Genomic DNA, 13,375 nt, shown 5'->3' on the forward strand with positions numbered 1-13,375 from the left:
TTATAACTGATCTTACCCGTTTTCACCGAGTGAAAAAATTAGATCCCCCCACTTCCAAGACTAAGCAGAAAATTTATAGATATCTGCTTACCACACTGGGATAACGATAATTAAGACTCACAGCAACCACTAACCAGTGCATAGTACCACTAAGTGATGACTAACAAACGTTTTCGTAACCCCTTCTGGGTTCTTCTTCAGGTTTACTAAATTCAAAAAGTAAGCTGGATCTTCCCGAATCATTCATAAATATAAATTTCAACATAAAATTGAACATTAAGATGAAGAATTCAAATAAAGCTAACTTATGCACTCCGAATGTCAACTTTATATATGATGGAACACTAAATATAGTTGAGAATTTTTAGAAGGGTCAAAATATATGTTCGATTTCCTGCATAAATGCAAAAAAGACATTTAAAATAGTACAGTAAAAGCTGAGTTCTTCAAGATAATCCTTAACCCTCTCTCTTTCTCACTCAGTGGAAATTTCGAAAAATCCCTTCTTAATGTGCATTCTTAATGTCTATTTTTATGTCATTGAATTAAGACAGCTTTTGATGTGAAATTGTCTTTCGTGTGTAATTTATGAAATGATTATTTAAAGGACAAACATGTCTTTTAATGAACCTTCATTTAGTAAAACTGTTCGGAGATGGATAGACAAATAGTTAATTGTTATGTTTGATGATATTTAATTAATAAACAATGCAAAGTTAGCAATGATTCTTGCAAAGTTATCAAAATATTTGTTAACTTTGACCTTTGATAAATGTTTTGCAGCTATGGTCATTGAAGTGTCCCAAATTACATTAATTACGTAGATTATTGGGCTGTATTTAAAAAATTGTAGACCTATAAATTCCCACTGTCATCCATTTGTCTTTCCTTAATCTCGAGAACAGAGATAGATAGATGAAATCCGAGACAGATATGAAAACCTTAGGGGCAGGAGGTCCTGATTAACTATATATAAAATTTCAGGGAAAAATTCCTACCTCTCAAAAATTTTCCCGTAAAGGTGTTAGATAATTGGCATGACTCTACTATTAAAGGAAAAGTATGATGTACAGGGGCAAGACGATAATTTATGATAGAGAGCATATTTTAAATTAAATAAATTAAAAATATGAGTAAAAATTGCAGCCTGGTATTGTGACAATGTCATAATAATTAAATGAGGAATTTAAAACTAAATCGAGAACTATTCTATAAAGTAACTGTCCAATAACAGCATGTAATATACTTGTAAAGTTATTACTCTATAATTATAAGTTTCTGTGATCTTGAATTAGGAAATATTCATGATATATATAAAAGTAACTGACTAACAAGACATTCTAAAAAGAGTATTGTTGGAAACAATAACAGGTGTTACATATTTCATTAAATTTTATATTTCAAGATTATATGGATTTAAATTGGATTATGCATAAGTTTTTTTTTATCTATTTATTAAAATTTGATTAGTTGTTTGATCAGTAGAATATAAATTTTTATTAGAATTTTTTTTTATTGATTTCTAATGTTTACAGATAAAAACAATATACTTTAAATAATCTTAAAATAGCAATATAATTATTCATAGCAAAACATTTGCTATGAATAATCATATTGCTGAGATTTAAGGTTAATTAAAGTATACATTTGAGTGTATAATGCAATCAGTTTTTGCTTTTTGTGTATGATAAAATATACATGTTTTGATAAAAACAATTTATATTTATTTCCTACTGGGTTTTAATTAGATAATCAAACAAATTGAAACCAATATGAATTTGACTATTTGTTATTGCCATATATGCAAATTCAGTGGTATATTTCTTTCTTAACATGGTCTTAATAGAATAAGTTTTCTAATAGTAGTTTCAAGTATATTGAAATTCAGTGGAAATTTAATTTAATGTTCAGAGTCTTACCAAAAACTTAAAATACAAAAAACACTAAAATATTAAGGAATCTTGTTTATTTTAATCACATTTTATCATAATTTTTTTAAAATATTCTTTTATTTGAAATAGTTGTTTTTGTAATCAGAAGATGAGACAAAATGTCTCAAAAAAATGTTTAATTATGACTAAAATACACAAAAACTCCTTAATGTTTAGTGTAGTAAAACTTTGATTTAGCAGATTTAGGATTTAACAGACAAAATTTCCTGTCAGTATGTCATATGCAAAAATTAACACCCTATTAATTTTAAAATGCTTTTTATATGTAATTAAATTGGTAAATTTTTTTTCAAATCTAAGAGTCTTCGTACTACAGCAGGAGAACTTTGATATGTTATTGTCCAAAGATGAATAAGTAGGAAATTATTTTTTGTTCTTTTCAAATTTAAAGTTTTTTTCTTTTTAAGAACATTTTTTTTAGTTAAATACAATTAATATGTATTTTGCAAAAAATTATTTATTTTGATTTAGATTGTACACTTCTTTATTACAGTCTCAGAATTACAGTGAGTACAAAAGCAATAATAAATATAAAGTAAAAAGATTTTAAATGTATTTATATTTTATTCTAATAAATAAAATATTTTAAAATGTTTTTACTTATGTAGATATGTTTGTGTAATTAAAATTAATACTTAATTTTAATTTCACAAACATATCTACATAAGTAAAAACAGATAAAAAATTAACAAATTAATTAGTTTAACAAATGCATTTGGAAAACCTACTTTATTATATAATGGACTTTCGGCTTTACCAGACATCCCCTCATCTGAATTAGTCTGTTAAATTGAGGTTTTACTGTATTTGTGTATTTTAGTTTAAATTAAATTATAATATATTGTTCTTGTTTGATACTTAATTATGATGCTGTAAAGTAAATGCTTAGAAAGTTGCCTCACAACAATAAAAAGTTATTTCACATTTGTTACTTTGAGATCAGTTATTATTTGCTTCCATAAAATTTCCTAGAACTCGTCATAGTCATTGTTACCTCTATTCTATTTTAAATTTATACCATTCCATAGTTCATTACTATTTACTCATGTAATTTTCAATTAATAGCAAAATTTAAATGCTTATTAATTTATAAGGAAATTTTTCAAACTGTCAATTCATAGTGTTGTATTATGCACATGGTGAGAGGTGGTTTTTCACAAAGAGACAGGAATTAAAACAAATAAAACGTGCTTTAATTTTTCTTGTGGTAACTAATACAAGAAAGGTTCATACATATTCCGACCTCCTGATTCCTTAATTCAAAAAAATACACCTGTTCCGATACACAGCAGAACAAGAACCCTCGCGATACAAAAATTTCCTTATTATCTAACTTAAATCTACTTATTCTAAAAATATAAGAGAAAAAAAAACGGATAGAATATGAGAGAGACAGAAAGATATTCTCTAGAAGGAGCGGGTACCCGAATTGGTGATCGATGTGGAGCAGTTGGATGACGTTGTCTTGGGATGTCTTTCGGGGACGGGCCGTCTGTGGAAATCCATGAATAAGCCTATGGGATCTTTAGTCTACCAATGTCCGTACTAACAATCTCCTTTCTTCAGAACTATTCGTGACTCCTTTTTAGGTGAAGCAACACCGACCTGGAGACCTCTCTCAGGTGCGTCTTTCCTCTTCTAAACCCAAAGCAAGAAGTGGCTTTCTGGTCTCCTACTTGCCCCCTGGGCTCTTTCTTTTCATTGTCCCCTAACTAGGTCACCCTACCACCCACACTTGGAAGAAAGTTCCAGAAGTATAGACAAAGGAACACAGAACAAAGAAGGAAGGGAGAATAGAAAAACATATATATATACACAAAAATATAACAGAATACACTGGTGTACCACCACAATAGTATATATATAATCATTTTTTGTGTCTTTAATTCTATTACAAACAATTTTTAATATAAGTTTTTTCTATATCTGAAATAAATATATAAGGAATAACTTTCTAAATTTACAATAAAGTTTGATTACCAATAGATAAAATTAAAAGTTAAAAACTATAACATTGTAAGTGTTATATTTATAATATAGTAACTAAATTATGTAAAATTATAACTTTCAAGAGTAAATAATGTGTTTTAAAAACAATACAAATCAAGCTATTTAACACTATTAACTTAAAATGTACCGTATATATTTTTGTATTGAAATCAATATTTAAACAAATACATAGTTTACTCTGTTCAAATACTGGTATAAATTAAGAAAACTAAAATCAGTAATAGAACTTCATATTGGGATTTATTATTGGTTCTAACAAAATCAGTCAGTTTAAATTAATAAAAATATTAGTATGTATGTTCATTTTAAAATGGAAATTTAGCTTCAATAAAAACTGTTCAGTTGTATTGGTCAAATGTGACCTACAGATAGGGTTGCAAAAAATAACATACTGATTTTATTTGAATAACCACCACTCTTGAATAGTAACTGCACCTTGTCTTTAAAAGCATGAAATAATAACTGCCCTCAAATAGTAGCCATGTCTACTATTCAAAGAGTTGTGAAAACTTAAGGAAATAAAATTAATAAATATCATAAGCTATTGTATACAGATATTGCATTTATTTAACAAGCAAACTTTAATATAAAATGAAATATGTAAAATGCACAATATATAGTAAGCACACTTTATTTTCTTATTACTGGTTTTAATGAGTTACTTTTTATAAACTATATTTCTGTGTGTTTAGGAGATGTTCCTTCAAATAGAATAAAATGGCATTATATTCCACAAAGTATTTTAAAAAATTCACTATTTTTAAAACATCTTTTATAGTTTGGAAGCTTTTTTTTTATTTTGGTTTGTTTTTAATAATGGTTACAACATAAATGGCACTGAATAGTTACTGTATCAATACCTTTACATTTATTATTACTAAGTTTCAAGGATTTATTTGTTGATTAAATCAATATTATTGTATTGTATTAATTGTATTATATGTATTTTTTAATGTCATTTGTCAGTTTTTAAGTTGTTACCATCTGTCTCCAGTTGGACTATTAAAAAGGATGATTCTGTATAGACCCAAATTATTTGTATGGTCATAATATTGATTTTATCAACCTTTACATTTAATTTACATTTAAACAGCAGTACCAATGTACTGCTGTTTCAATGTAAGCCAATTTGTTTTGGCTTATAAGAGCAATCTCTTATAAGCCAAAACAAATTGGCATGCACAAGAGCATGCTCTTATAAACAAAACTGAACATGTGTTTCAAAAATACAAAAACAAGTGATTTTTATGTATAAGAACATGCTGTTATTTGCATGGAAATATTGTAAGAAAATACCAGTTACCAATTCAAGTATAATGTATTTTAAAAATCTAATTTTTATAAATAATACTTAAGTATTTTATTAGTACTGGATATCAACCAGCTAAGTATATGTAAAAGAAATAAAAATTGCTCTTGAATAGAAACTGTGTAGAAAATATGCTGTTTAAAACAGTAGCCATGGCTATTATTCAAATAAAATGGTAATAAATACACAGCTCTTATTTTCAATTTTAATTAATAAAAAAAGAAAAATGTTAAAAACACTTATTTTTTTGCCAAAAATATGCTTTGGACTAGCTTAAATCCTTAAGTATTAGTCTTTTGAGTAATTATTGAAGTATGTTTAACATTACAAAATTATAAATTTCACTAAAATCTGATGAGACATTAAGGATTTTTTTTTAATTTTAAATATCCAATAGATCATCGCAAATTATGGCAGCTAAAATTTTGCATTTGTTCCATTATTTTAAATTAAGTAAAATATTTTAAATATCGTAATAATTTTTTAAAAATCAAAATATAGTAAAATCGTACAGTAAAGTCAAGAATAAAGTAAACTGTCTATTGGCATTAAAACTGTTTATTTGCAGAGTATTTATAAACGACTGCTTTCAACATTTCAAAATGCCATCTTCAGGTTGAGCATATACCATTCCAATTAAATCTTTTTAAAAGCACTTTTTTTAAACCTGTAATTTGAATGGTATATGCTCAATCTGCAAATAAATATTTTTAATAATACTTTGCAAATAAACAGCTTTACTACCAATAGACAGTTTACTTTATTCTTTATTTGGTGTCATAAAAAAATATTTATACAGTAGAGTCCTGATTGTCCAAGGTAACATGGATCAAGAAGTACTCCAGATAATCAATAACTCAGATGACATGGAATATTTAATATTTATTCTGTATTATCATGTTTGTAAATAATGTTTAATTAAAATGCCTCGATGTCCTTTTTTCTTACTAAAATGTAAATTTTCGACTATAAATTTGTATCTTCTATTATCAGGGCTTATTATTAAAGCCAGTATAATAAGTCCTGATAATAGAAGATACAAATTTATAGTCGAAAATTTACATTTTATGTTTGTAAATAATTTATCAAATTTTGGTAAATTATTAAATAAACTAGATTTCAATGCATTATCATATACATTGATCATACATGTTAACACATATTATGCATCTAAATTCAGTTAACTCTGTATAAAAGTTAAATTAGTACTAAATTATTTGCATTTTGAAGTAAATTTTTTTTTTTTAGAATGTGGCCTTCTTGGAAGAATGTTAGCTCTCATGCAGCCTTCAAATGAGAAAAGGATCCCCCACATCTGACTTACTTATTGTACTGTAAATAATGATTTAAATTATACAATAAAAAGTTTTAAATTTTATTTACAAGTGTGTTTATTAAAGCTCATAGACCTACAAATAAAATTAAAACTTCTTTAATATGTTTTAAAGTTCTTATTGCTATGAGAAATCAGAGTAAATTTTTTTTAAAACTTCTACTCTCTCTTTTAAGTACTGTATATTGTCTAGCCAAAATCATGAAAAACTGTATTAAGTTCTCTTGTCTTTATTGACAAAGTACTCTTTCATAATTCATCTCAGATAACAGTAGCATTTGTGACAAGTTATATTGTTTATTTTCACATAAATTTATCAGAATGTGCTATATGATTAAATAGAATGAATATATAAAATAGAAATAAATTTTTTATAAATTTACAAATAGATAAAAATGGATAATACACTAAATCACAAATGTTTCTGTATGTGTTTGGCTTCTTAACTATGCAGGTGTTTTTTTCATTCAGATAATGAAGCAAAAATGAATTACTCTACTTTTTATTCTTTACTGTTACATGATATGGTGCTAATAAAAACTGAATCAGAAAAAAATTACAAATTATAATGATATTTTTCTGAAACAGATAACAGAAATGTTGAGATATTTAATTTTACTTACTTTTTAAAATTTTAAAATAGAGTTTTGCATTTAAAAAAGAAATTATTTCAATACATCCTAATACTTCACTGATATTTAAAAAATTCTCTTATCTAGTATTTATATATACTTAGTACCTATATATACAGATGATTAGTTTCTAAATTAAGAACAATACATTACCTATTTAGCTATTAAGAAAAGCCAAAATAAATGCAACCTGAAACAAGAATTTGTTGGAACTTAAGTTTCACCTTGTATTCACCTTTCTAATCCTCAAGTGTTATTTTCAGCATTCAATGAGAAATGTTACATTATTTAAAAAAAGAATTTTAAATATAAATAAACTGAAATACAAGTCATCATTTTTATAAAAATGCAGCAAATATTCTTTTTTATTTTAATTCTATTTATGTAAAACTTTGTAAATATTAAATCTATATATAACAAATTACATATATTTCTAAATAGTTGTTTTAATATATCTGAAATACTTCTCTACAGTTTCATAAGAAAATGAAAAAATTATTACATACAGTTCAGTAGAGCTAAAACTTCTTAATAAATCAAGTAATTTTTTTTTCAAAACCTCTGTTAGGTGCTTTTTATTCTGTAACTTCTGCTTTAGAATTTCCAAGTTAAATTTATTAGTTTGTTTGTCACTAATTTACACATTTCTCTTGAAAAATCATTAATTAAATGAAATGATTAGTTTGTTAGGTAATATGCTAAGCACAGAGTACTGAAAATAATAGATTATTACAATTCAATCAATCATTTTATGACAAATTGTATTGTTATATTTTGTATAAATTTATTAGAATGTGCTACATCATTAAACAGAATAAATGTATTGTTCTTTGATATTTAATCATATAGAAATGAATTTTTCTTTTTATATGATTTTTTCACACAAACTAAAACAAGTCAATTATAAATTTTGTTATAAATATTTTTTCTTTGAAATATTTACAGATAATAGTAGGTTTTATTTAAAATTGCTATAAATGTGTTTTTTTTTTTTTTTCACTTCATTCACTTTAACCATTAAAATTACTAATCAATTAAATAAAAACTTATTCTGAATTACAGATGACAAAAATTTTTCCTGTAAATTCAGACACATACATTAATTAAAAAACAAACAAACAAACAAAAGTTTTCCACAATCAGAAAGAAAAAAATTAATATCAAGTGATCCACACAGTAAACTTTTGAGAAAAAAATTAAATACTTATTAATTGAATAATTCAAAGGGTGTCAACCAAGTGTGTTTTTTACTGTACAGTACATACAAAATCCAGTAATCCAACATGCTGTTGTAATTTGACACCCATTATGTCAGATTACAGACACTTTACAATACCTAACATTAGCATTTTTTCAATTTTACAATTTAATATAATAATTATAATTATGTCTAAACATTAAAAACCATATAAAACATTTGTACTTCAATCTCTAATTGTTCAAATATAATCCTATAGAAAAGAAATGATAAATTAGAATTATCATAAGTAGCAGCATATTTCATTTGATTATTTGATAAATAACTTAATCATTTAATTTAAGTTAGAAAAGAGAAACATCTTTAATAAATGATGAAGTTAAGAATACAGTTAAAACAATATTAAAATTGTTTATGATACAAGACAAACTGTATGAAACCAGGGACAGATCTACATAGGGACTAATAGGGCTTAAGTCTTGGGCCCCAAAGTGTCAAGGGCCCATAAAAATTGAATTATTATCAAAATTTGTAATACTTTTTCATTAACAATGAGCACTTATTGTATAGTAAAAAATAGTTTAAAAAAACACCTTACCTATTAACTCTTTCTGCCCTGTGGGGCACTAAGAGAGTCTCTTTTAGCAGGCCCATTATGGGTTCAGTCATGCCCACAATGGAACAACCGGGTGGTGAGGGATGGCGCCCAACATATCTGAATGAACCACCCCCGAAAAATTCCTGGGGATTTCTCGAGCCATCCGGATTCAATCCCGGGTCCTCCAGAGCGGTAGGCTGCCACCTTGACCATCTGGCCATTGAAGGTTAGGTTAGGTTTGGTAAAAATCGGGCACCACTGGACTTCAATAAGCCCTAGCCCCTGTATGAGACATATTCATTCTCTCTATCTCTCTCTATCTTTCTTCTTCTTCTTGTGTCGATTCCGGCCATCTTTGGACCACGTACAAACAACTAATTATGACTTGCTTTTCCCTCTTCCCTTCCCTTTGTTCTTCTTCCTTTCTTTCCAATACCTCTTCATTCTCTCGCTCTGCTGTTGTCTTTGCTCCTGAGTGAAGAGTCTCCCACGTCTGTTATTTTCCTTTTCCTGAAAACCCTTGAAGTTCTTTATTTTGTTTCTAAACCTTTCCCTGTTCTGGATATCTTCTTCCAATATGCCCATTTCTGCCATGTCTTTTTGAGTGTCATTGATCCATTGATTCTTATTCTTTAGGTTGTTGAAATACATAAAAATTTGTTTCGTTAGCCTATTTTCCCCCATTCTCTTTATATGCCCAAAGAAGCTTACTCGCCTTCTCCGAATTGTATCCGAGAGTCTTGGGATTTTTTGATAAAGCTCTTTATTGCTCCTTAGCACGTAGTTACCATGTTCATCTATTTTTGGCCCCAGAATTTTCCGAAGGATCTTCCTCTCTTTTTTCTCCATATTTTCTATTTCTCCCATTTTAAGAGTAGCAATACCTTCTGCTGCATAAAGTGCTTGCGGTTTTATCACTGCATTATAATGTCTAATTTTTGCATTAATGGAGATTGATTTTTTGTTGTAAATGTCTTTGGAAAGTTGATAGGCAATTTCCAACTTCCGTGTCCTGGCACAATTTGCTGCTTTAGACAACCCATTTGTTTCAATAATTTCTCCAAGATATTTAAATTTTGATACTTTGTTAATTTCTCCAAAATCCGTTTTTAGTGATTTTGGGGCACCTGAAATATTGGCTAATCTATCTTCATTGGCTAAAAGAGAGAGATTTTCACTTTTTCATATTCCATGTCCTATAGTTTGTTGCACTGCTGACCAGAAATATGACAAATCAGAAATATTATCTTTACTGGCATAAATAAGTATTTCTTTCAAATTCTAATTTTAAATTTTTCACTTACAGTAATTCTTTATTTTAGTAAAGTCCATATAGACTAATGTTACTGTCTCCCAACTAAACAGTAATAACTTACCATTTAGTTGGGTTGTATTAATATTTAAAAATTATTAATATATTTCAAACTAATAATGTAGTAAATAATGTTATTTTCTTCTTTTCTATATACTTTGACATTTATTGTATGCTTCTATGCATTTGGAGCTAGAACTGATTAGTGAAGTTAAAGTGAGAAAGGTTTTGTCTTAGACATTAATAGTATGTCTAATGAATTTTCATTTTAAAGAATTTGGAGTTGTTTCTCATTATTCATTTTTTTTCCAAATTAATTTTTTGCATTTGTCTTTCTTATACATGTAAATATATAAGATAAAAACTAAAAATGATTAGAAAATGATTAAATTTAAATATATATATATATTTTTTTTTTCTTTTATTTTCTGTGGCTTATTTGCTAACAGTTCAAATTTAGATCTAAAAATGTATCATGTTTTATCCAATAGAGAAAGGATTTGCAAGATGAGAATTTGAAGTTTTTGGATCCTGGCCAGACTGTGAAATACATTATGTCTTTCCATCTTTCTTTCTGTCTTGATGATACCAAAAGAAAAGCATGTGTAAAATTGAAATGAAAAATATTCCAGGAATGAACAGAAGTTTGAGATAAAAACCGATCTGAAGTTTATCACAAACAGACAATCCATCATTTTACTAAATAGAAAACCACAAAGTAATTATGATCCATTATAGATACAGTGACCATATATCCTTTATTTAAATAGTTGAGACGGCTTTTTTGTGGAAATGAAAGTATTTAAATAGGTTCTACTATAAGAAACTTCTAAATGGGTGGGGAAGATTAAGGAAAATATTTTGTTGGAATTAAAATATATAAATGATGGTGAACTATTTGATGAAGTTTTGTGTATTAAAGTTACATCACTAGTGAAAAGATATAAGAATGTTGATAAAATGATAGGTCCTGCTAATGTAATGGCTTGAAATTTTTAAATATTTTACAGATAAACTGTAAGGAACCAAGTCTGAGCTTTATTTTTATTTTACTTTTATTTTGCTTTCATTATATTTTGTTTGGGGCTTATGTTTATTTAAGACGAAGGTTTCCTCACCATTCACCTTAGTAATTTATTAATAGAAGTTTAATTAAATATTTGATTTTTGACAAACTTTGTCATTATTTAATTCGGTGCACGCTTAAAGTCCAGGCCTGGCACACTAACGCGAATCCGCGTAAAGTACCCGTTAGGGAACGGCTATTTCCGGCACACAGTAGTGTCGATAATCGTTGGAAAGTCGGAAAAATAATATAGTACTTTACAAAACATACATCTTTTAAAACTTAAAAATAGTCAAATTTTGCTTGCATCTCTCCAGATCTAATGGTCCTAATGAACGAGCATTTTCATTGGTGAACGATTCATGGACCAGTGAAAAAACCCAATTAAAAATCAAAACATTGGGAGCAAGCATTTATACCAAATATAGCTTTGACACAAATTGCATAGTTTTACAAATTTTTAAAGCTAATCTCATTTATTATGGCTTTATAACAGTTATAAAATATAAGCATATATGTTGCATTAATCAATTATAATATTTACTTTTAAAAAAATGTACTTATTTTGAATATTTTGTACATATTAAATTTTTTAGTAAATCAAGTTTTGCTTGAATTTATAAAACACTGTTTAAGTTATAAAAGCTTTTTCTTTTCACACAATCTTATTTTTTTAAGCTGAAAAGTAGTTTTTTTCCTATGACATTTTACTTCATTATATTTAATTTTGCACACATACACATGAGATTGGAATAAATGAGTGAATGAGATAAATTATAAAATTTACATACTGTTTAATTTTTATTTTTGAATCTTTTTGTTTGCATAATTCAAACCATAAAGTTTCATTGACTTTTTTTGGAAAAAGTTTTTTCTGCAATAAGAACATTTAACAACCTGTTTTGTACAGAAGTCAAATTATACTGGTAATGAACAATAAAATACTACCAATACAGTTTTTGCTAAAAAAATATTTCAACATGAATCTTCTAAAAAAAATATTCAGAATTTCACTCAGACAAAAATAATTTAATTTTCAGTATGTCCACCTTAAAGTTATTTGAATATAGCTAAGGATTTCAAATAGAATATTAAAGATACATATATAGAAGTTCTTTAATCCAGCATCTACAGGACCAAAATGGCACCAAATTATTGAAAATGTTGAATTAGCAGCTCTCAAATTTTGCAAACATACCAAATAAAGTAATGTATGATCCAAATGTTGCAGACATTGTTGTATATTTTTGTACAAACGAACACTACTTTATGTTTCCAATTTGTATATGCACTTTCTTTAATTAGTCTGAACCTAAAGATGATATAATGCACAGTATTACTACTGTATTAAGACTGAAAATATGCAAAAATATGAAAGAACACATTGTACAAAATCAATATTTACAGTGATTCATATACATGTACAATAGCAGCAATGGAAATTGCACCACCCATAAAATCCTACAAAAAATGTGTTTATTTTTTAAATTAAAGTATCATTTTGCTGCAGACATGAATAACAAAGATTAAATCATCAATCCATTATCTATGGCATCATAAACATGCATTCACTTTTCATTGGCTGATAAAGTCTACTGCAGTAATATTTCTGGTAATTGCAACATCCATTGACATAAAAACCTGGGTAAAAGTGGTCTGCTTTTATAAGCAAGATGGAAAGTTTTCAATAGTTAACATCATATAAAATGTCCATAACTGTTGCTTTGAATGCTAAAGGTTTATCCTCTTGTGCATTGTCATAAGTCAATGATTGTGTGTTTGTTACAAAGGAGATATGAATATTGCAACATACTAGGAGAGACTGTTCTGGAGTATACAACGAAGACAGCCTAGGGGAACTGATTAAAGGAACTTCACTTTTTGCTGAGACACCGACCAGAGCAGAAGTGGAAGGAGCTAGAGGAAGAAGGCATCGAGGAACTTTTGAAGACGACCCCAGCATTT

General features: G+C 27.2%; 1 protein-coding gene across 1 annotated transcript in view; it reads right to left on the bottom strand.

Moving 5' to 3' along the window:
- The window catches only part of LOC111619351 (solute carrier family 12 member 6-like), a 124,964-nt gene that overhangs the window by 72,385 nt on the left and 39,204 nt on the right, over nucleotides 1–13,375 (bottom strand). The gene's annotated exons all lie outside the window — the stretch shown is intronic.

Source organism: Centruroides sculpturatus, unplaced genomic scaffold (genome assembly GCF_000671375.1).
Source record: "Centruroides sculpturatus isolate CEXI.00-Female unplaced genomic scaffold, Cexi_2.0 scaffold174, whole genome shotgun sequence".
Taxonomy (NCBI): Eukaryota; Metazoa; Arthropoda; class Arachnida; order Scorpiones; family Buthidae; genus Centruroides; species Centruroides sculpturatus.